A 21,781-nucleotide genomic window follows, 5' to 3' on the forward strand; every position below is an offset into this window, starting at 1 on the left:
TTCTTGCCAATCAAAAAATGATGAAGTATATCATCACAAATAACACTAGAAATATTTAGGCAATATTGAACAACAAAAAAGGGGTCGCGGCGCATGATTTAGGGTCTCCGATCGCAGCATCCATATGGCTGGATTATATCAAAAACACGTATAGTCTAACCCCACAACTCCAACACTTTGATTCTGGAATAACCCACTACAAATGCAATGAATGTATACCTTTCTCTATGGAGGAAATTATTGATGCAATTAAATCACTCAACCCCTCTAAGGCGGTCGGGCCTGATGGATTGCCTGCTTGCATCTTAAAAGATGACCCCTACTTTTGGGGTGCCATTCTCTACACCAAATTCTATCTTGCGACCAATAGAATCCCAAGATCATGGCTAAATGCCATTATTATCCCAATATATAAGAAAGGGAACCCAGAATTGCCCTCATATTTTAGACCTATCGCACTCATGGATGCCTCAGAAAAAGTATTTTCCATAATTTTATTGAAGCGTCTACAAAAATGTATAGAAACAAAGAACATCTATTCTAAATTTCAAACTGATTTTCACAAGTATATGGGTACCTCGCTAAATGCATTTATCATCTCTCTTTTATGCACAAACTAAAATAGGCAATACAGGAGCTATCTATATGGTGGCACTAGATTTAAGTAGTGCATTTGATACAGTTATAAGAGAAATACTATGGATCAAATGTTTAAAACTGGGTTTTCCTAAAAGGATGGTTCAACTGATTGCATTGCTACACAATCGTACAACTTTTCAAATAAGGATCACCAATGACGGTGCTCTTACAATTCCTATTGACACCGGTACTGGCGTCAAACAAGGATGCAATTTGGCTGCCGCTTTGTTTAATTTATATCTTTGCGATATGGTTAGGTTATGGAATGTGACTGGGATGTATCCAGTAAAACTAGGGGACTTAAAAATATCGTGGCTATGCTTTGCTGATGACATCGTATTGTTTGATCGTACCCCTAGTGGGTTACAATTAAAACTGAATCAATTCTCTAAATTTGCCGCATCACATAACCTGTTACCTAATTCTTTCAAATCACAAATTGTCATCTTTCGCAATTATAAAAAAATCAAATCATACACTTGGCAACTGAATGGAAACGAAATAGAATGTGCAAGATCAATTCGTTATTTTGGTTACCCTTTAAATGACCAATATTTCCAAAAAATTTGGCAATCATATTTGAAGATTAAGGTGCGCACTTTGGCATCAATGATGAAGGTGTTAATCCGAACAACTTGTAAGTTCTCCTTGATACCGCTAATTGAGTTCTACTTGTTGAAAGTGGAACCAATCCTTCTATATGGATTGGATATGTGCCTCTTGGACATAGGTGGAATCCTAAACCAAATACAGGGTAACCTATGGAAATGCATGTTGGGACTAGCTCCATCGGTCCCAAATTCAATCATTAGACATGAAATTGGTTTAACATCTCTAGCGGCGAGATGGTCATGGCGGAAACTTTCAAGATATGCAGATATCAAGGCTCCCTATCATAACTCCCTCTATTTTGATCTAAATGGGTTACTTGATACTCGCAAATTTAAATCTCTGAACAAATATGATAGTGAAATGAAAAGCATCTTAGATGATTCTGATTGCACTATTTCTGACCTTGTTATGCACCTCCCAAAAGTTAAGCGAAACTTATACGATCGTGATTGGTCTTTAACTTTGGATTCCAATAATACTTATACAACATATTTGGAATATGCAAAAAGACCTAGGAAGAGAGAGCTTAGATCGCCTTATCTTTCTAAATGTCCATCAAGAAAGATACGCCAAGTATACATGAGGTTTAAACTGAACCAGTGTCACACACTTGAGAGAATCCAACATTGGAGTAACAATGATAGTGTACTAACTAATTTGGACTGTCGCTTTTGTGATTGTGCAACACCCGAAATCCTGAAACATCTTGTGGTTGATTGCTCTTTTTTTGAAAATGACAGAAATTATTATTTGGGGATTTATGCTCCGAAAGATACTAACATCTCAAAATCTTCCTCCTGGGAAAAACGTATGCATGGTGGGAGCATGCCACTCATAATATCGTTAGTACGTACCTTGGGGAAAATTGAAAATGCACTAATAATTGAAAACGAATCACTATATACTGGAGGCAGAAATATTGTATAAAATTATCACTAAATGAATGTAATTATTGTTGTTTGCAAATTGCCACCTATGAGTTAGGTCTGATTCTAAGTTTTAATCTAGAAAAGAAAAATCATTGTAATTAAATTGTTGATTGATGAAATCTACTTTAATAATCTATCAAACTGTTTATGATTTTTTACGAATCAATATGGCTAAGTAAAAATGAATTGGCTCTTAATAATGATTGTTTTTATAAATGTATGTTTCTTTTATTGGTTATGAGACTCAAAATGTTGTAAAAGTTTTCTTTTGTAAAACTAAATACAATTTTAAAATAAAAAATAAAAATAAAAAACAGGCCTGGCTGAAGATGTGTGGGGGCCCATTAAACATGATGATTTGGGGCCCCCTTTTCTTAGAGTGGAAAACAGTTTGAGGAACCCATGGTGTGCATACATTATAATGGAGACAAAGAAATACAGCTGGTGAATATCACTTGACAACCAGCCAGCAGGGAGCTAAAACATCAAATGCCCACTGAAAAGCTATAAATCCTCCTTTTTCATTCTTTGACACTTGCTGATGTGGAGGAACTGGTGCTAAAACAAGGTGTTAAGGGCTCCAGCAAAAGAAGTTTGTAAGGCAAGCACTGCAAAGCACACATGTTAAGCCCCAGACTAAGGTAACATAGAAAAGAATATATTGCCGTGTTATTACTGCTGACTGGCAACATAGAGCCAGTTGAGGCTTGAGGCCCCTTTCAACTGAAAACATTGAAAGGTCCTGACACAGTGCCTCTTTACATATATATATATATATATATATATACATATATATGTATAGAGGTCTCCAGATCAGGTGCGTACTAAGCCTTTTTACGCATGAAAATATTGTAAATATGGCGGCAGTATTATATTCCTGCGCACATTTACACACAAGTTTAGAACAGGAGGCAGTGCAAAAGTCAATTTACTTGACACAAACCAGAATGTTTCTTTTGATTTTTATCTACATGGTTGTAATTGCAAGCCATGGATAGAAGTCTCTGAAAAAGAATATATTTCTCTGAAGCCGTTCAAAAAATGAAACTGCACACTGTGATTAAAGGAATGGTTTGTTTCTATTCAGCTTCTGCTGTGTTGATGCTCATGGACCAAACAGAAGCACTGTGAATATTTATTTCCTTGCATTTTAGGATTGTATAATTAATAAGATGGAAAACTAAGTTGCAATTACAATTAATTTTTTTAAAACAAATTATGCTTTTTTTCCAGCGAAAGAAACCAGTATTTCACAATTGTATTTTTATGAGTTCCTGTGCTGTGTGCATAATCATGTGGAGGCAGATCATTTTTACACTTATAGTTTAATTTACATTCTAATTATAAAAACAGTGTGTAAAATGATGACTATGCACAGTCTAGTTTACATCCATTCAACCCTGCAATCAATGGGGTACATTACTATAAATGATCAGTGGCAGCAGAGTCTTTGCTCAAGGGTGAGTGATTGTCATTACACCAATCACAGATGTTATAGCCTCTCAAATCTTCAAGACTACAATTAAAACATACAAAACCTGACTTTTTGGGAAGTGTAAGCACTGTTCAAAAACAAACAAAGGAAAGTTACATTTGTAATTGCTATAGAAACTCAGCAAGACCTGTCTCTGTGATAATCCACATAGGTATTTAACTTTATGTAGCGCTTCATACATGGTTTGTCCAATATCTAGGCACTGTTATTATTATACCTCAGTCAATACTGTAAAGGTGTCCCTAATTAAGCTCACACCAAAATAAATACACCCCTCTAGGGAAATAAGACAAAACGCTGATCTTGTAAGGATAACAAGTTAAATCTTACAAAATGAGGATGATAGCAAAGGACTTTGCTGCCTGAATAGTCTTCTCCTGTCCCTCTTCCATTCCCACCTGCCAAAGTGGTGCCAGGCATGGGTTTATATAGTCCTGTCTTGCCATGGTGGTGTCACTGGATATGGACCATTGCTTCATCCCAGTCCATCCTTCTTCCATACTAGTGATGCTACAAAGCCTTCTTTCTTCATTGTCAATGGTTTTTGTCAGGGCATGTTTTCTACATTTGGCTAGCTCTTTACGAACACACTGCAGCTCTGCAGACTTTTACAAATCTTGAGGCCTAGCCCCAGGAAAAACTAAACATTTTTATGAACAATTTTCATTCATTCTATCCATATTTCCCTCCTCATGCTAATGTTATCGGGGCCCTGTAGGTTCCCCCACACTTAATACCTATAATTTTCCCCATTCTGCATTTTGTTGCAAAGAACATGTAATTCTTATTCTTAGCCTGCGTGGACCCTTGACAGACAGTAGACAGCTGGTGAGTCAGTTGTGTGCTGCCAGTGCTAACCTTAGCGTCGAACACCGCAGAAGCGCCTGTAGCCAATTTTTAGAATCTCACAGGCCACATTCCTTCAGGGAAGGAGGGGGGAGTTTGACTCCTGTACAGCACTAAGAATTTACAATTCCTAGGATCTGACATTACAAATCTATCCAACTAATAGTTAATTTTGCCTTATATTTGAACAATAACTGCCTTCTTCAGTGCCTACCCATGTCTGTGTATGTGATTATATTTGCACGAGAGAGCCTTCCCAGTGCCCCTCCTCCCCCTAGTTCATTATAGCACCGAAAAGAGGTCTTGCCTAACTCTAAAGCTCTTGGGGATGGGGGAGGACACTGGTTCCTTCCCAACAATACTCAGTTAACCAACTTCTGAAGGATGTTAGCCAATAAGATTGCTCAGCCGGTTGAGCACTCGTTGCTGCTATCTGTGCGTGATCTGTAGGTTGCAAGTTCAAATCCCGGCCAGGCCAAATCAGCCTTCTTTCGAGGTCGATAAAGGAGTGCCAACTTAAGTTTCGGGATAATAATGTAAATATGTTTGCCAAAAGCACTATATAAATACCATTTAACCATGAGATTAGATATAGAATTTAGCATTGAGTCCTTTCCTCCCTGCAGAGTTTTATCATAACATTGGCATACCATTAGGTAGTAATAGCTACAGGAAATGAGGACTTTCATTAAACATCAAAATACAATTCTGCTATCGACCCTCAAAATACACAATACAATTCATGTTTGCTTTACTATGTAATTGGCAAGGTGTTTGTGTTTTCAACATTTAAATATACACAGGAGGGCCAGACCTTAGAGAAATAATGAAAGGTGTATTCTCTCACAATGCAGAAAGTTCCTGCATAGCAATGAGTTAACAAAGTTTTTGCACACGTCGGCTGGATTTCACATCCATTTTGCTATCTTGCAAAGGTGAAACGTCATTTTTACACTCTTAAAATCACATTTACTCTCAAAGTTTAAAAATAAGGAGTAAAATACTCCCACCTCAAAATTTTATTTGGAGCACTGTATGTATAGATATCGCAGGGTCAAGTTGTGCCATAGGAAGAGTAGTCTTTGGGTGGCTTAATGTTTTTGCGCCTTTTGAGAAAGCTTCACAAAACTTAGCAAAAAAAGTATAGTGCCAACTCTGAATGATTTTGCAAAGTTTTGTGCCATTTTGTTAAGGGATCCCAAAACCTTTGAAATCTGGATAGATGAATAGAAAATAAAATGTGCTTCCAGCTACAGCACAAACCAGTGGACGGATTTGCACCAAACATGTACGAGGAACAACAGACTGGGCCCGAAGCATGCTTTTGTAAATTTGGTGTAAATCTGTTCAGTAGATTTCTTTTAAATGCACAAATTGTAGGGTTCACAAATATTAGTGATCTCTCTGTCCGGTCCGAGGACTCACTTCCTGATTTGTCATCCACGGATGCCTCTGGACCAACCATTCATAGACATGGTATGCAGTCTATGATTGGTCAATTGAACAACATAAGAAGCGTCAAACCTTTTTAAACAAACACCATGTTGGATTCTCAAATTGCACCTATAGTCTGCGGACATCACGTTACATAAAAGCTCTGAAAAAAGCTCTGAAAAATACATTTAAGGTTTTGAGGATGAAAGAGTGTTTATGGAGAGTGGGGAGAGTAGAAAGGAAAACACTGTATGCGTTATTGTGTGTAGAAATGGCTGCAGGGTTGTTGCCAAGTAAGCAGACATTTTTCTTGTCTCTGACCAATACAGACATCACTATGTGTTCACGGAAATCCATTGAGAAGGGTGGTGTTATGTTATATGCTACAGCAATGGTTAATTTGGGTTTTATACATATGTAATGAAACTAACCAGTGTGACTAATAGTTATGTACATTTCTGATTATTTTGAGGATGAAAGACTGTCTGCGGAGGGTGAGGGAAAGAAGAAAAGAAAAAATGTATGCATTATTTTGTGGTTATTTTGAGGCTGAAAGACTGCCTTTGGAGGGTGAGGGAAAAAAGAAAAGGAAAAGGGTATGCATTATTTTGTGTAAAAATTGTTGTCTGTTTGTCACCGAGTATGGATACAGTAGTTGTAACAATAACAATAAATATTGTTGTGGCCATGTCCAGTGGCCAGCTTGTTCAGGGCATGGCCCTAACTCAAGTTAGTGGGTTTACAGGTATGTTGAGTGGCATCTGCGTTGTATCTTAAAAACATTAATATTATATATTGGGCATGTGAATCTATTTTTATGTTTGAATGATTGTCTAAATTGTAAAACGAGCATAGAATTCCATAATTTGCATTTTGGATAAGCTGTTGAAGTGGAATTTCACAACAAATTTGGTATATATACATACAGACAGACATTGCTCATTCGGGACATGCTCTTGTGAAACCTGGTTGCAGAGAATGCATTTATGTTTTGAAGTGTATGAAATGTATATGATTTCATTCATATTGATGTGTTCGGTCTCTAGTACTTCCATTAAGTACATTAGACATTCTTGTGGATCCTCCTGTGGGTTTTTGTTGAATGTAACAATAATTGCACAGTGGTACAATTCCTGTTCTATCTATGAGACTCTAGATGTAGAGTGTAAGGGTTGCTAGTAGTATTTCTGTGCAGGGTGAGGATTTGTAAGCACAGCTGTTCTGAGCCATGTAAGTATTGTCCACAATTGGTAGGATTTGAAATAGAAGATTTAATGCTACTTTTGGCTAATCAGCTAATTCTCTGGCACCCCACTGATTGTATGTTTTCACAAGTTCCTAGGTAGCAGTTAAAATGCACATGTTCTGACAAAATTGGTTAATTCTTGGACTTCCCCTGTATGTTTTGTTTCTGTCTCATTGTCTTTGTTCTTTGTTCGCCTTGAGGTTATGGGCATGTGGGACATAACAAGAAATAACATTAATAAATAAATACATTTTGCTTAGCAATGTACTCCAGTTGTGTTGCTGAATTTAAAAGGATCAGAGAATTTGCTCTATTTTTGGTTTGAAGGTGCTGCATTTGGTTTTTCTGTTTTGACATGGATTATGAGATCTGCTGTGGCTTCTGTTTGTTCTAGATGTCTTTTTAAAGGGGTTCTGTTTTGAGGTACAGGGTACATATGCAGGTGTGGAGTGTATTGTACAGGCAGCCTTTTGTATGCTAGGATGAATGAACAGACACAGTTGACTTTGTTTGCATCAGTGTTAAGTAAGGATAGACCAGTGGGTGTATGAGACATGAAAGTGTGAAGTAACTCATACCTTATTTGAAGACTGTACTGCAAATGTCTACAAGTGCGTGGTCGATGGTTAGACATTGTGACTTGTGAATGGCAATAGAATATGCAAGAGATAGACATAATTGTTCTCTGTGCACATATCTTTAAAAAGAAGGAAACATGCTGTGGTGCGGTGGATTTTTTTAGTTTGTTCAAGTTTGTCAAAATTGATGATGACCACCCAGATATTGTTTTCATTTGGATATGTTTGAAAGCCAACAACTGTTCCAATTGTTCCATTGACTAAACCTTGTTCTATGTCAAGATTACATTTTAATGTCACTCTCCAGTTTAGGCAGAGAATTAATAGTTCATCCAAACCAGCTGTGTTTGAGATACATTTTTCTAAGATTGTGCTTGTTGGTACGTAGGGAGTGTCATGCCACACACTTGTAGTTTCTCTGTGCTACAGATCTGGACTATGGGTTGCATCTCTTTTTTTATCGTGTTTTCATTAATTTGGTCACGGTTTGCAATGGTTGGCATTAAGCACATGCATTTTTTATTCTGTTAAATGTATTGTTCCATCACATTATTGGCAGATATGTTTTGTCCATACAGCGAATTTACTTTTCAAGGATGATTTTGCGTCTTCAGTAAGCACACTAATTCTAGTGCTTTTTAAAATGTGAGCATATGTTGTAGCTGCAGACTGATGCATATTTTGTGCAAGTTCTCTGTAGCGAAAAATCACACTACAGATTGACGTTGCCTATGCTGCTGAGTGTATTACGGCATTCTTTGTAGCCTAATATTTTAAATATGGGTTGCCCTTTCACTGGTGTTAACTGTAGGAGGTCTCCACAGACAATTTCATGTTTTCCTCCAAACAGTTCTTTGTATGCAGTTTTTAGGACTTCCTGCATTCTTATATGAATGAAAGCAAGCATTAGGTTGGAAACGATGCTTACTTCACTAACTAGGAAGATTTTCATTTATCGTAGAATTATTCGTACTTTAGTTGAAGCTTCTGCTAACAATTTGTAACATTCTATTTTTTTTTGCTGTTCCACTGGGAGGATTAGTCGGTGTAACTTTAAACCTTGCATTTGGTAAGCAGTTAAACCCATGTGGGCCTTTACAAAAGCTGTAAGATTATTTGCTTTGTCTAGAAAGGTCTTGATTGTTTTAATTAAGAACATTTTGCCAGAACCAGCTTCACCACTTAAAAACAATAGCAGAGATTTGTAATATTTACAACTGCAAGTATTATTTTCATGTTTTAGTCCATGTTTAATTTCTTCAGTGTCTTCTAGGTAAATGGCGAATTGTTCATCATTTAGCTGTGATCTGAGCACTGTCAAAACTTCATTGCATTCTATGGATAGATACATGCTGTTTTCTACCTCGTTCATCGCTATTTCTGCTTCAGATTGAATCCGTGGTTATCCAAGTGGTTCTTTGCTTCCTGTAAGAGATTGTTGACTTCCTTCAGGAAGGAGTGGCGTTAGGTGTGTTTCTATGTCTTCTTTTTGGCGTTCATTGTCTAACATTTCTTTGTACTGCTTAAAATTGTCATTTGTTATACTGCTTTCATTTGCCTTGAATGCAGCTTCAATGTGTCCTGGTCCCCTAACAATTCTTCATCTTTTCTCCAAGATTTGACCAGTTGCATTAGGACCATGCAGATTTAAATAATAATTTTACATGGTTAATTAGACTGGGTTATGAAAGTCTAACTATGCTCCTTTAACAATTTAATACTGAGTTTTTGCCAGTTGTCTCATTTGGAATAACATTGTATTGTATGGATAGTTTTGGGCTATATTGTACAGGCACATGTTTTCCAAAGCACTATTTCTGTTAGGATAGTATGTGTCAATGTGATTTTATTTAAAGATATCTTGGGTGTTGGCATTTTCTGTGGCTATAGATTCGATTTCTTGGTAGGATTTAAGTATTCTTTTTCAAGTTGAAGCTGGACCAAGGTGAGCCAGAGAATGTTTTCAGATTTCCCATACAAAGCTGTACCCGTTAAACATATTTGCAGCTTCGTAGGACCTGCACTCTCTATGTAATAACATTTTGATACCAAAACTATAAAGTTTGTGTGAAAGGGTTTTGTCAGATGATATGTTATCCCAGAGGTCTTTTAGCTCAGTTTTAACAGCTTTAGTTAGATAGTCTGTGACATATCTTGCAACAGCAATTGAATTGTCTGCAATGTTTATGTTAGTATTTCACAACAGTGCAATGATAGGATTTTAATCATTGATGTACTTGTATGCTTCATAGTTTTAATGTTGTATGTTTTCTGGGATATTTTCCTTTAATACTGTGCCTAAAAGAAAACATGAAACTATTTACTTGACCTTTGGTGCAAACTGGTCTAGGAAATCCAAAACGGCATTTGGTGAAGTATTTTCCTTTGTTTTGTATCGAAGTGAGCAGCATTTGCAAACTTATGCTGTTGAAAACTCAAGATTTTTGTCCATAGGCCATTATGTATGCCTTCTGAAGGGATGGCACAGGTAATGTGATTTTCAGTACATTTTAAAAAGTGTCATCACTGTCGTTGCCAAATTTTCGGAGCATTTTAAAACCACAAACACATTTGAATGTGTGGGGCTCCTCTGGATCGATATTCCTTCCTCCAAAAGAAGTATTCTACTTCTCCAACTGGGGGACAGTTTTTATTAGAGATGAAGTGTAACATGCAGATGAAACAATGGTGAATTTATCTTGAGGCATTGACAGGATAGAGATACCTGAGTTCTCCTGTACTTCTGTCTATTCTTTCTGTATTTTTGTTTGCAGTGCAGCATAGAAAGTCCTGCAAGTCACCCCATGCATAGTCTGCACAAACCATGTGGGGGGCCTAGATTCCTTAACATGCAATATACATCAGCAGGAAACATACAATTACTACGGCGGGTTTACTGCGCTGGCCGAAAATGCTGACTTTATTATTTTCTTAACCCCATTTCTCAGAATATATATGTGGGGGATGGGGTAAAGTAAATAATTAATGTTGGGGAGGTATGGGGGATTGCAGGGGGTATCACCTGCATATATATAGTCTGTGAAAAGGGGGTAAAAAAAAAGAAAAAAGTCAGCATTTTTAGCCGGCGCAGTAAACTGGGTCAAAATAATCACATAGATCCCATCAGCATGCCATCGGAACTAGTATTCCTTTCTACTATGCATATTTGCTAAGAGATTTGTAATACTTCACTGCAACATTTCATCTTCGTCTTTTAACTTTTGAAGGAGTTCAGCAGCTGACATGTTTAGAAAATAGGTGGATGTTGATGTTTTTAATGTGTGTGCAACTCCGTAACACTGAGCTGCTCGTTCACCTTCAAACAAGTGATGGAAAATGTATTCAACATTTTGCCGGAATCTTGGATCTTCAGAATACATTCGTAGAGAATAATATTCGTATGGACTGATTTTTATGGGTGTAGTCAATTTTGGTTGTGAAACCCTCAACAAATGTGATGGGTGATATAATTAGTCTGAGAGCATGATCTCTCCAATAGAAATGTAACAATTAATGATTGCGTTTGTGAAACCAGTATTTATTAGTATGGGCCAATATGTGTTTCGACCCTCCAGGATCATTTTCAAGGCTAATCAAATACACAAAAAAGTGCAATGAGGTGAATCTCCAGTGTTTGTTTGGCCAGTGGTGGCCAGTCCCATAAGATATGCACGGTGTGGTGTACACTTGATTTGTAGTGCAGAGTTGGGTGCATGTGTTACATTAGAATTCACTGGTGTCATAAAATAATATGTTACAGTCATGTTTGATGAAAAACCACATCAGTGATCACAAGCAGCAATGTCAAAAACGTGTAATAACATTCAAAATGCATCATCGTTTTATGATCGTACAGGGAAGAAGGGAAGGAAGGGAGAAGGAAGAAGGGCAAGAGGGTTAGGTCAGGTAGTGTTCCAGCTTGCAGCTTTCTTTTAACTTCCCTTCCTTAAGAAACAAAAAAGTCTCAAGATTACCTTTTTGCAGTTCAAGGTGATACAGTTCAAAACCAATACTCAGGGTTCCCTTCCTCAAATTCCAGGCAAAACAGTTCACAGAAAACAAAAGTTCTTGAGGGTTTGTTGTCAAGGCCACATGTGTAGCTGCTCAAGTATCAGGGTTCCCTTGCACAAGATTTTAACTTCATCACCACAATGTCTTTGGTTTTCAACATTTAGAGCTCTCTGGTCTAGGCACAGTTGTCAGACTGAACGGTCCACACATCACAGGTTGCGCAACTAGGATCCCTGACTCTCAGCCTCTTGGCTTTGATATGTAGATTTACAATCCTCTGGCTTGTCACACATCCTTTCCAGTCTTTGTCCTTGTTGCAATGCATTTATTCATAAAAGTTCAGTTTAAGGGTGTTTTGATCACACCCACCTTTGTATGACTCTCTGTTACACTTGTGCCCTTTTCTGTAATTTGTTTTCACATGGGCATTTGGGTTTTTCACTTTAATTTGCTTGGCCCATGAAGGTTTTCATTCCATTCAACACTTATAATGCTTAAGTTAATTCAATTTGGTATTCAATAAGCATTTATGCCGCTTAATTTTGAGGTTCCTTTGAGTTCGGTATTCAATATGCATTGGTTTTGCTGAATTTTAAAGTTCCTTTCAATTCGGTATTCAATAAGAATTTATTTCACTCAATTTTAAAGTTGCATTCAATATGTATTTGTAGGTATTCGAGTGTCCTCCCCGGCACTCACCGGTGTGTTGAATCTCCTTCTGGTGGTTCCCTCTGCTGCTCCTTCACTGCTGAAGCTGTGAAGCTCTCCCTCTTGAGATCTACCTGCCTCCTGTGTGTCTTGCACGCTGGATACCAGAATTTTTCTTTGTGGATGTGGAAAATATCCTTTCTTCTTGTTGCTCTCTTATAGCTCCTGCTGCTGATCCTCTGTCACAAGGCTGCCTGACTTGCAATAATGACATCGACCACTGGCTATGGGGTGTCAAGTCCTCTGGGGAATTCGCCGGTGTCCTGGCTTCTTGTCCATTACCACCATGACTGCCTCCTCTAAAGCAAGGTCCTCTGCTGGTCTCTCCCACACAAGCCTCCCTATTGCTCCCTGCTCTGCTCCACTGGTCTCTCTTTATAAACCTGCAGCCCCTTGACACGCTGCAGGTGTGGATCTCTAAGGAGACTTGACTGAACATAATTAAAGGGACATGCCTGACCCTCATAGCTCTTTGTAGACATCTTCCTTGTCCCAGTATTAAAGTGGTGAAAGCGTGTTCATTACTCTTATTACTCTTAGTTGCCTCTTCCTCGTCTCAGTACCGTCAAGTGTCATATGTGGGGAAAAGGAGGGGAACAGCTTTACAGTAACTATATAAAGGTTGGGGGACAGTTTGGTTGATTCTCAACAATTCCAGGGGGATACCATGTCTCTCCTAAGGCTACCCCACTCCCAGTCCCCAAGGACCCTCTTCCCAGGTGATCCTCCCTCGCTCCTCCACACCTAGGGTCGGATCCAAGAGCGATGGCCTTTCCCTGGCCACCTGTGAAGATGATCCAGGGGATTTAGGAGTTATAATACCCTCAGGTTTCGCAGACATATTATAGCTTGGAATGGGTGTACTGTTTGAATTATATTGATTAAGTTGTTGGAGAGCATTTGGACGTGGAACTACTTGTAAGTTATCCATAGCTCAAGATGGCATTTGGTTATCATCAAGCTTACTACTACAGCATATGTAAAATAATAAGGGATCAGTTATGTTGTATTTATTTCCTGCTGTAAAATTCAAGGCCAATTGGAAACATTGTGATTCCTCATTGTCTTCTATCTTGTAGGAAATATCTACTATTTGTGTCCTTTTCTTAAAGAAAGTTATGCAACAACAGACACATACTTTGTCTAGAATTTCAGCACACGTGTTTTGATACGTTGCTATTTCTTTTTTTGCATGTTTTTGTAAGAGGGTTAGTGTTAGAAAGTTGTTGGTTAATGGTTTGGAAATTATCTATGTTTTCCAATTCTTGTTCAGTTCTGAAATATTTACTTTGAAAGTGTTCTGTTTGTCTCAGGATTTCTTGGGCTGTTTCATTTAGGAGATTGTCATTGAGTTTTTACAGTTCTACAGCGGAACTTTTAGCATTGTGCAATCAGGTTTCACATCGTAGAATGGTGTATTGATAAAATGTTTATGTGATGGGGGTGCTTTTACAAGTAGTTCCTGAAATGCAGTCTAATGAATGTCCTTGTAGTCCAGTGTGGATCCGCAGTGGACAGAAGTCCATGTGTTGTCAAATTTAGATTTTACTTTTGTCTTTTTGTTTTAAAATAGCGGTTGAGGAATTGTAAACATTTGAATGACTGTTGGTGCACTTGCATATTGAGCTGCAGGTCCGTTTTGTACACTGGATGACCTATGTGGACCTGTGGAACATTTGGTTGAAAGTCTGTTGGGGAAGATTTTTCGATTAAGGTTTCTTTTGCCATAATGGTATCTGTACTATTTGCCACTTCTATTAGTGTCTATGGCAATTGGGTTTATTTGTTGTTGGTTATAAGATTCTTCATTGAAATACAGTTCTGTGCTACTGGTGTGAAACCATTCACCTCCACAGAAGTTAGAAATCTTTGTTCACATTGCACATGCTTAGATGTTTTTTGTAGTTTTAAATTAATTTTGTTGGTGGTTGTATTCTGTTTAAAACTAATATAAATTGTTTTCTTTTTAGTTTAAATGCTCTGTCAATCAGAGATTCAAGTATCAGTATTCTTTGCTAATTGTATGAGATTGCTAACTCTGAGCCGGAATATCCTTTATAAAATTGATTTTTGTGAATGTTTTATTGTGACTCTATTGACATTGCTAGATATAGTTTGAGGTTCATGTTCAGTTGTAATGTTTCACCACATATTTGGTTGCTTCTGTTTTGTTTTTTGATGCAGGAGTAATACTTTTGTTAGTGGTGACTGCTGTTCTTTGCAAGAGCATATTTACCTGTTCCCTTGCTTGTACATTTTCTATACATTGTTTTGGTGTTATCTGCTCAATATTTTCTTTGTTTTCTATGGAGCTGAATTTTAGTGGGCATTGTTTTGTATCTGTCTCTTCCTCATCCTTGTACAATAACACCCACAAAAACCTTCTGCAACATTAAAGTACACACTTTCTTTTCTAGAACACATACAAAACAATGCCTACTAAAATTCAGCTCCATAGAAAACAACGCAAATATTGAGCAGATAAAAAGAAGTGAACGTCATATAATCACTCTCCACCAAATGGATTAACACTCGTAATAGAATGAGGAGGAGGGGTGTGGGAGTCATTATATAGATTATAATTGCAAAGTTGTATGACGAAGAGGGGTGTGGGGATAATGCGGAATAATATGATTTCAGTAATGTTATGATGAAGGGGGAAATACAGCAATGAATGCATTGTTGTTTGTGTAGTCACATGAGGGAGAGTGGTGTAAGCATACAGATATAGATTAGTGTGGTGTATTGGGATGAGGAAGAGGGGTATTGGAGGAATAATATAGATTATAAGTGTGCAGTAGTATGCTGAAGAGGATGTATAGATAATAGGAGCTATGGAATAAAACATTTGTAGCGGAAGAGGTTGTAGACCTCAGGTGTAGTGGTATGAGGAGGAGGGATGTGGGGATAATACCATATAATGTGATTTCAGTAATGGTACGAGGAATGGGGAAATACAGCAAAACATGCATTGTTAGTGAAGTCGCATGTGGGATAGTGGTCTAAGCATAACAATGTAAGTTAATGTTGGGTACTGGGATGAGGAAGAAGGTTGTTGTGGAAGTATCATGAGAAAGAGATGTATAGGTGATAGGAGGAGTGGTAGAAAAGACTTTTAGAGTGAGAGGTTGTAGAACTGTGGGGTGTATGGTGAGTGATATGGATTGTAATTTGGAAGTGGTTTGTTGAAGATGTAGGTATAGTTGATGGGAGTTGTGTGATACAATGTTTGAAGTGAAATGGGTTGGCGAGTGGTGGTGTTATTGGATAAGGAGGAATGGTGTGCTGTAATGGAAAAGAGTGTGTTTGCCGCAATGGAATAATGAAGTTGGAAATATAGAGGACAGCATGAGTGGATAGTTTATGATAATACAGAGTATAGTTATATTATTATAATCATTACAACATACATGCCACATTACTATACTTACATTGTAGAAATTGACGTTTTCTTTCTTCAGTAGGTTTCTTTGGTAAACCTTTTTTCTGTAAACGCAAGAGAAAGATTGGTGGCAGGCAAGTGTCAAAAGTCTGCACTTGTATAAGTAATAGGACATGGCATTCACCATGGAAGCAAAAGTAATTTTAAAATCACTATTAAACTATTGGGATGGCTGCTGCAGGAGAGCATGTTTTGCAGCATTGAAAACCACTTGCAGCTGAAGTGAAGTTAAATGGAAGGTTGTATAATACGTTGTAATATGAAGGTGTGCTACAGTTTAAAAAAATATGTCTTTCTTTGTTGTACTCTAGATTGATAATTAAAGTGGTTTTAATTTTGGAATTGTTTCCTGGTATACACATTGTTACATACAGCAGTCACTACGCAAGCAGAAATAGTTTTAAAAGCACTATTGAAGTAAACATGAAGGTCAGCTATAGTTATGACAGAAGACATGTCACTTTTTCAAAAATATGTCATTATTTGTTGTACTCTAGGTTGATAATTGAGGTATTTTTGATTATGAAATTTTGCACTGGTATAGGTAGTAGCACATGTACCAGTCTCTATGCAATCAGAAGTAGTTTTAAAATCACTAATTAACTATTGGGATGGATGCTCCAGGAAAGCATGTTTTGCAGCACAGAAAACCAGTTATAGTTGAAGTGAAGTGTAATACAGTGTAATATAAAGGTCTGCTTTAGTTTTCACAGAAGGCAGGTCATTTAAAAAAAAAGATGCCATTATTTGTTGTACTGTAGCTTGATTAATGAGGTACTTTTAAGTATAGAATTGTACAGTGCTATAAGTAGTAGAACATATAAGTCAATATCTAAACATAAATACCTTCAAAAGCACTAATGAGCTATTGGGATAGGTGCTGTAATGAAGCATGTTTTGCAGCATAGAAAGTCAGTTATTCTTGAAGTTATATATTACAAAAAAAAGTGGTATGTAATATTACTTTTGAATATCAAAACATACCTATATATAGCTCACCGGCACCCTTTTTTCGGGACCGCCACACTATGGGTCTGCCTGCAATGCACCTGCAGGAAGGTGTTTCACTGAATCACTGGTGCTTCCGAGTCCCCATTCCCCATGGGACTCCATCGGAATAGGGATTTACCGAATCCGCTGCCTGACTTCCCGCTCCACCAGGACTTGTAATGTCCCAGTGGCACTGTGAAGTCAGGCATCGGATTCGGTGATTCGAGGTCGACAGCGACCCGTGTTAGCACCAGCGGTTTAGCGCTGACCTCGTAATGTGGCCCACTGTCTTCTTAAGATGTAGATTCTACAATGTAGATCCTGTAGATTCTGAAAATAGAAATCTGTAAAAGTTTGTACAGTCGGTTGTGATAGCGCAAGCTCTGAATAACAGCACAAATGCACTCTCAGAGTTGAAAGAAACATGTGACCTGTTGAACCAAGGTGAGAGGGTTAGATATAGGGTGTTTGGATGAGATTGGTGGATGGTGTGTGACTGTTAGAATATAGCCCATCTAAGAGTGATGTAGGGATAAGGGTAAAAAGGGAAGAAGGGCTCCTCTGTGCCCTAGCCTATGCAGACATACTTAACTGTTCACAGACCGAGCATACGTGCCCTCCAGGCTCTTTTACCATGCCCTGCAAGAAAGAGGACTGCAGAGACTAGGGACACCGCATATATTTGTGGACCTCAGGGGACTAAAGCAATCAGGACTTCTATTTGTGAAGGAGGAGTTGCACTGCAGAGGAGGATAGGGTAGCAAGTGCTTCATTTTTTGTTTGAATTGCTGGAAGCATATAGCTCAACAAGAAGACTCTTTGGATCATAGGAGATTTGTGGGTTAATTGGCTGCATATACATGCAGAGCATCTTGGTATCTCACGCAATCTTGTGTTCATGGCATGAAATGGAGTCAACTATTACCCATGTGTGAAGATATGGTGCATTTGAAACCTCCAGAAATTATTGTAGTGCATTGTGGAGGTAATAACTTAGGGTATGTAAATGGTGTAGCTTTGCAGTTTGCCATGAAAGATTATTATTATTATTATTATTATTATTATTGCACTTATTGAGCACAGACCTAGCTTCGAGAAGCAACAGGCACTTTACAGAGGTATACAACAATACAGATACACTATGGAGCACTTTACAGAGGTTTACAACAGTAAAGATGCATAACAGGGTGCTTTTCAGAGGTATCAACAGAACAGATACACAGCGGGGGTTAGGATACAGAGAGGTATAGAGGAGGGCTACAGCTATACAGGGGGGCAGGAAAGAGATGGGCAGGCAGAATCTAGTGAGTCAGATGGCGGGGGTCGACATGATGGCCTAGGTGTTTAGGAGAGACTCCTTGAAGAGGTGGGTCTTGAGTTCTTTTCTGAATTGTAGGAACATTGGGACGAGTCTGATACTGATGGGGAGGAGGTTCCATAGACTTGCGGCGCAGGAAGAGAAGGCTTGTTTTCTGGTCCTTTCCTTTTTTCAACGGTGGATGTCAAGTCTGCACGTGCCGTGGTTTCTGGTGGTGCGCTGTCCGCTGATGATGCTGAGTTTCTCCATGAGGTAGCTGGGTGACTTGAGGGCCTGCCTTATGAATGATGCAGCAAGAATTGAAGGTGATTCGTGCTTACAGTGGGAGCCAGTGAAGGTGCATGGTGGCCATGCTGATATGGGCGCATCTGAGTAGACTGTTGATGAGGTGTGCACATGTTAGTTTGTTCTACAGTGTCATGCTGTGTTATTGAGAATGCTGTGTTTTTGAAATTTTATTGAAACTTGAAACATTATTGAATTTTGAAACATCTTGTATGCTTTGTGATCTCTGGAAATCTTGTACACGGTGGTGCTCACAGCTGCGCACTACATTTCCCAGCAGTCACTGGGTAGTTAATCCCAAATCCAGGCGTGTAAAAGCTGGTCTGCACTGGTATTACTATCAGGATATACACTCCCTTGCTGTGTTTACTCTTCTTGATTCTGCTCACTATGAGTGCATGCATGCTGGCGCTTTTAAAACGGTTCTATGTTAAATTACCGAAGCCAAGAACCACACAGCCTTCTACACCGAAGCGGACAGCTCCGCGTTTCAAAAATGTTGAACTGGGTACTTAATGTCAAGTGTAGGTGCATCCGAGTTGGTGCGTAAAAGCTGGTTTGTGCCTGTTCGCGTTTGGGTTGCAGAGGGAAGCTTGACGCGCGTCCTCAAATAAGTTCTTGCTCTCACACACTGTCTATTGTGGGTTTTGGAGTTTTATTTTTTCATCTGTTGTAACCGTTTGTCTTAAGACGGTATTACGCTGTTGGGGACAGTTAGCATTGTACCTAGCAGGCCTGGTGCTATTGCAGATCGGTATCGCACCATGGCCTTTGTTTCCAGGGGAAACAAACCCCAAAATGTTAATTCTGCTTTATCACATACCTGCACAATGACTATAGATTCCCCCGTGTCACAGTTCCTGATATTGATTAAGGGCATTATGGAGCGGGTTATATGTCCTGCTACTACCTGTGAAATTGACAAGGCCAATACCAACCTAATCATCACTAGTATGACCGCACAGGCAAGACATGCGCACTCGGTGGGCGGCAAGTTCTTAATCGGACTACTGATGTTATGCCTCTAAAGCCTCACTCCCAGCCTTGCAATTTCATCTCTGATGTTACAGAGCTAGGGCGTCCAAATAACACCAATACCGTCATATGTGGGGTGATGGACAACAAGAACCTTGAGGAAAACAGTCAAAAAACCTAATTTTTCTAAATAATATCCGTTGTACATCATCTGATTTAGGGGATGCATGCCCTAATGTTCCAGGCCCGACCAGGATTATTAACTGCCTGCTGATCAATACCTGTTCCCTGATTAAGCATGCCACTGAGATTGCTGACTCTCTGCTAGCTAAGTATATTAAAATCTGTGCAGTAACAGAGACATGTCTCCATGCTTCAGCTAGAACGGCTGTGGCTTTCGCTGTACCGACAGGCTATGAAATCCTCAGAAGGTGAAGGAGTTGCCTTGATTTATGCAGCCTACTTACAGATTCATCAAGTTGTTACGGAAGGGGCAATTGGTTGTGACATTTTATATGTCAAGCTACTCTCCAACCTCTACACCACCATTGACTTTATTCTTTTATATATGCCACTGACAACTATGCCAGACTTTCCCCTTCAGTTTGGTTATATGTTGACATCTCTGCTTAAACCAATGTCTAAAGTGGTTGTTTTTGGGGATTTGAATTTCAGACTCTTAGATAGTTCTGATTCTATGGCAGCCACCGTTGAGTCCACTATGTCTATTCTGGGTTTTTCTCAACATGTGACCATGGCAACTCATGTTAAGGGTAGGAGCCTGAACTGGGTTGCAGGCCACAATGTCATCATGAATAATCTTTATGTGATTCTATGTCCCTCCTCCAATCCCGTGCTGATCCATTATATTCTTCTTTGCACATCACAGTATAAAAAATCAAAACCATAGAGGCTTGTAATCTCCTCATGAAATACTACAGGCTCTCTGCTGCATTTCTGGCACCTCATTGGAGCCCAAACTTAACAACCTGGATAAATATTCTACAGCAAATAATTGACAGTAGTATATCAAGCATGTCTTTGAATGTTTTCAACATAGTAAACCATAAGAGGTGATGGCTGGAAGGTTTTGAATTAATCTTAACCTCTGGGCAACCCTCCAGGCCATCGTGCTTCACTTGCCCAGCATTACAAAAGGGGAAAGACGATATGCAAATCAGCCCAAAAGGTGTAGTCGAGCCCAAACTGCTTGGTCACATCCCTTCTACACAAGACCTAAGCATCCCCAGACATGGTTCAGCCTTTTTGGGCCTCATTTGGGAGGAGTAGCTTGAGTGTCTAGGCCCATCAGGCATGGGACCCACGTCTGGGCATACCCGTCCCACTCGCGGTTAGAAAGCAAAACAAAATAGGTGATGACCGGAAGGTTTTGAATTAATCTTAACCTCTGGGCAACCCTCCAGGCCATCGTTCTTCACCTGCCCAGCCATTACTAAAGAGGAAAGACCATATGCAAATCAGGCTTGGTCCCACCCCAAATGGGGGTAGTCCAGCCCAAACTTCTTGGCCACATCCCTTCCGCATGAGACTACAAGCATCCCCAGACATGTGTCAACCTTGTTGGGCCGTAGCAGTGAGGAGTAGCTGGGTCTTTAGGCCCAGCAGGCATGGGACCCATGTCTGGGAATACCTGTCACACTCAGGATGACAAAGCAAAACAAAAGAAGTGATGGTGATAGTGGCACCAGTTTAAACTCAATGCATCACAAAACTGACTGCCAAAAGTTGGTACTCAGCTGACATTCAAGCTCTTAAAGTAGCCAAGCGTAAAGAATTTGAGCATTGGACAAAAAGAAAGAAAATGGGCTTAGGTATACCTGTGTAGATAAGCTCCATAAAATGACCATTCTTGGGGCAAAATAATAATGCTATTACCATCACAGGAATAAAAATGCTAAATTATACTCCAAGGAACATTTTAAGATTCTCAAGGAGCTAGAAGATCCCTCTCTGTCTGCTCCATCTGTAATTAAAGATAAAGGCTGGTGTAAGTCCATTAAGAACACTATGACCAACAAGATTGATACTATTCAGAATGATATCATGAACAAATGTGTGGCCCTGGGTAAGCAAAGTGGTATGGTTGAGCATCCTGGACACGGGAATGATATTCTTCTGTTTGAGTTCAGGCCGGTCATGGATCAGGAAATGTCTAACTTGTTACTCTAGCTGAAACCCACCTTCTGTAAGGGGGATGCATGTCCTGCTGTAGGTGTCAAGGCTTGTACTGGCCATATCATTCCTCTAATTAC

This window comes from Ambystoma mexicanum, chromosome 2q (genome assembly GCF_040938575.1).
Source record: "Ambystoma mexicanum isolate Mex_15411 chromosome 2q, UKY_AmexF1_1, whole genome shotgun sequence".
NCBI lineage: Eukaryota > Metazoa > Chordata > Amphibia > Caudata > Ambystomatidae > Ambystoma > Ambystoma mexicanum.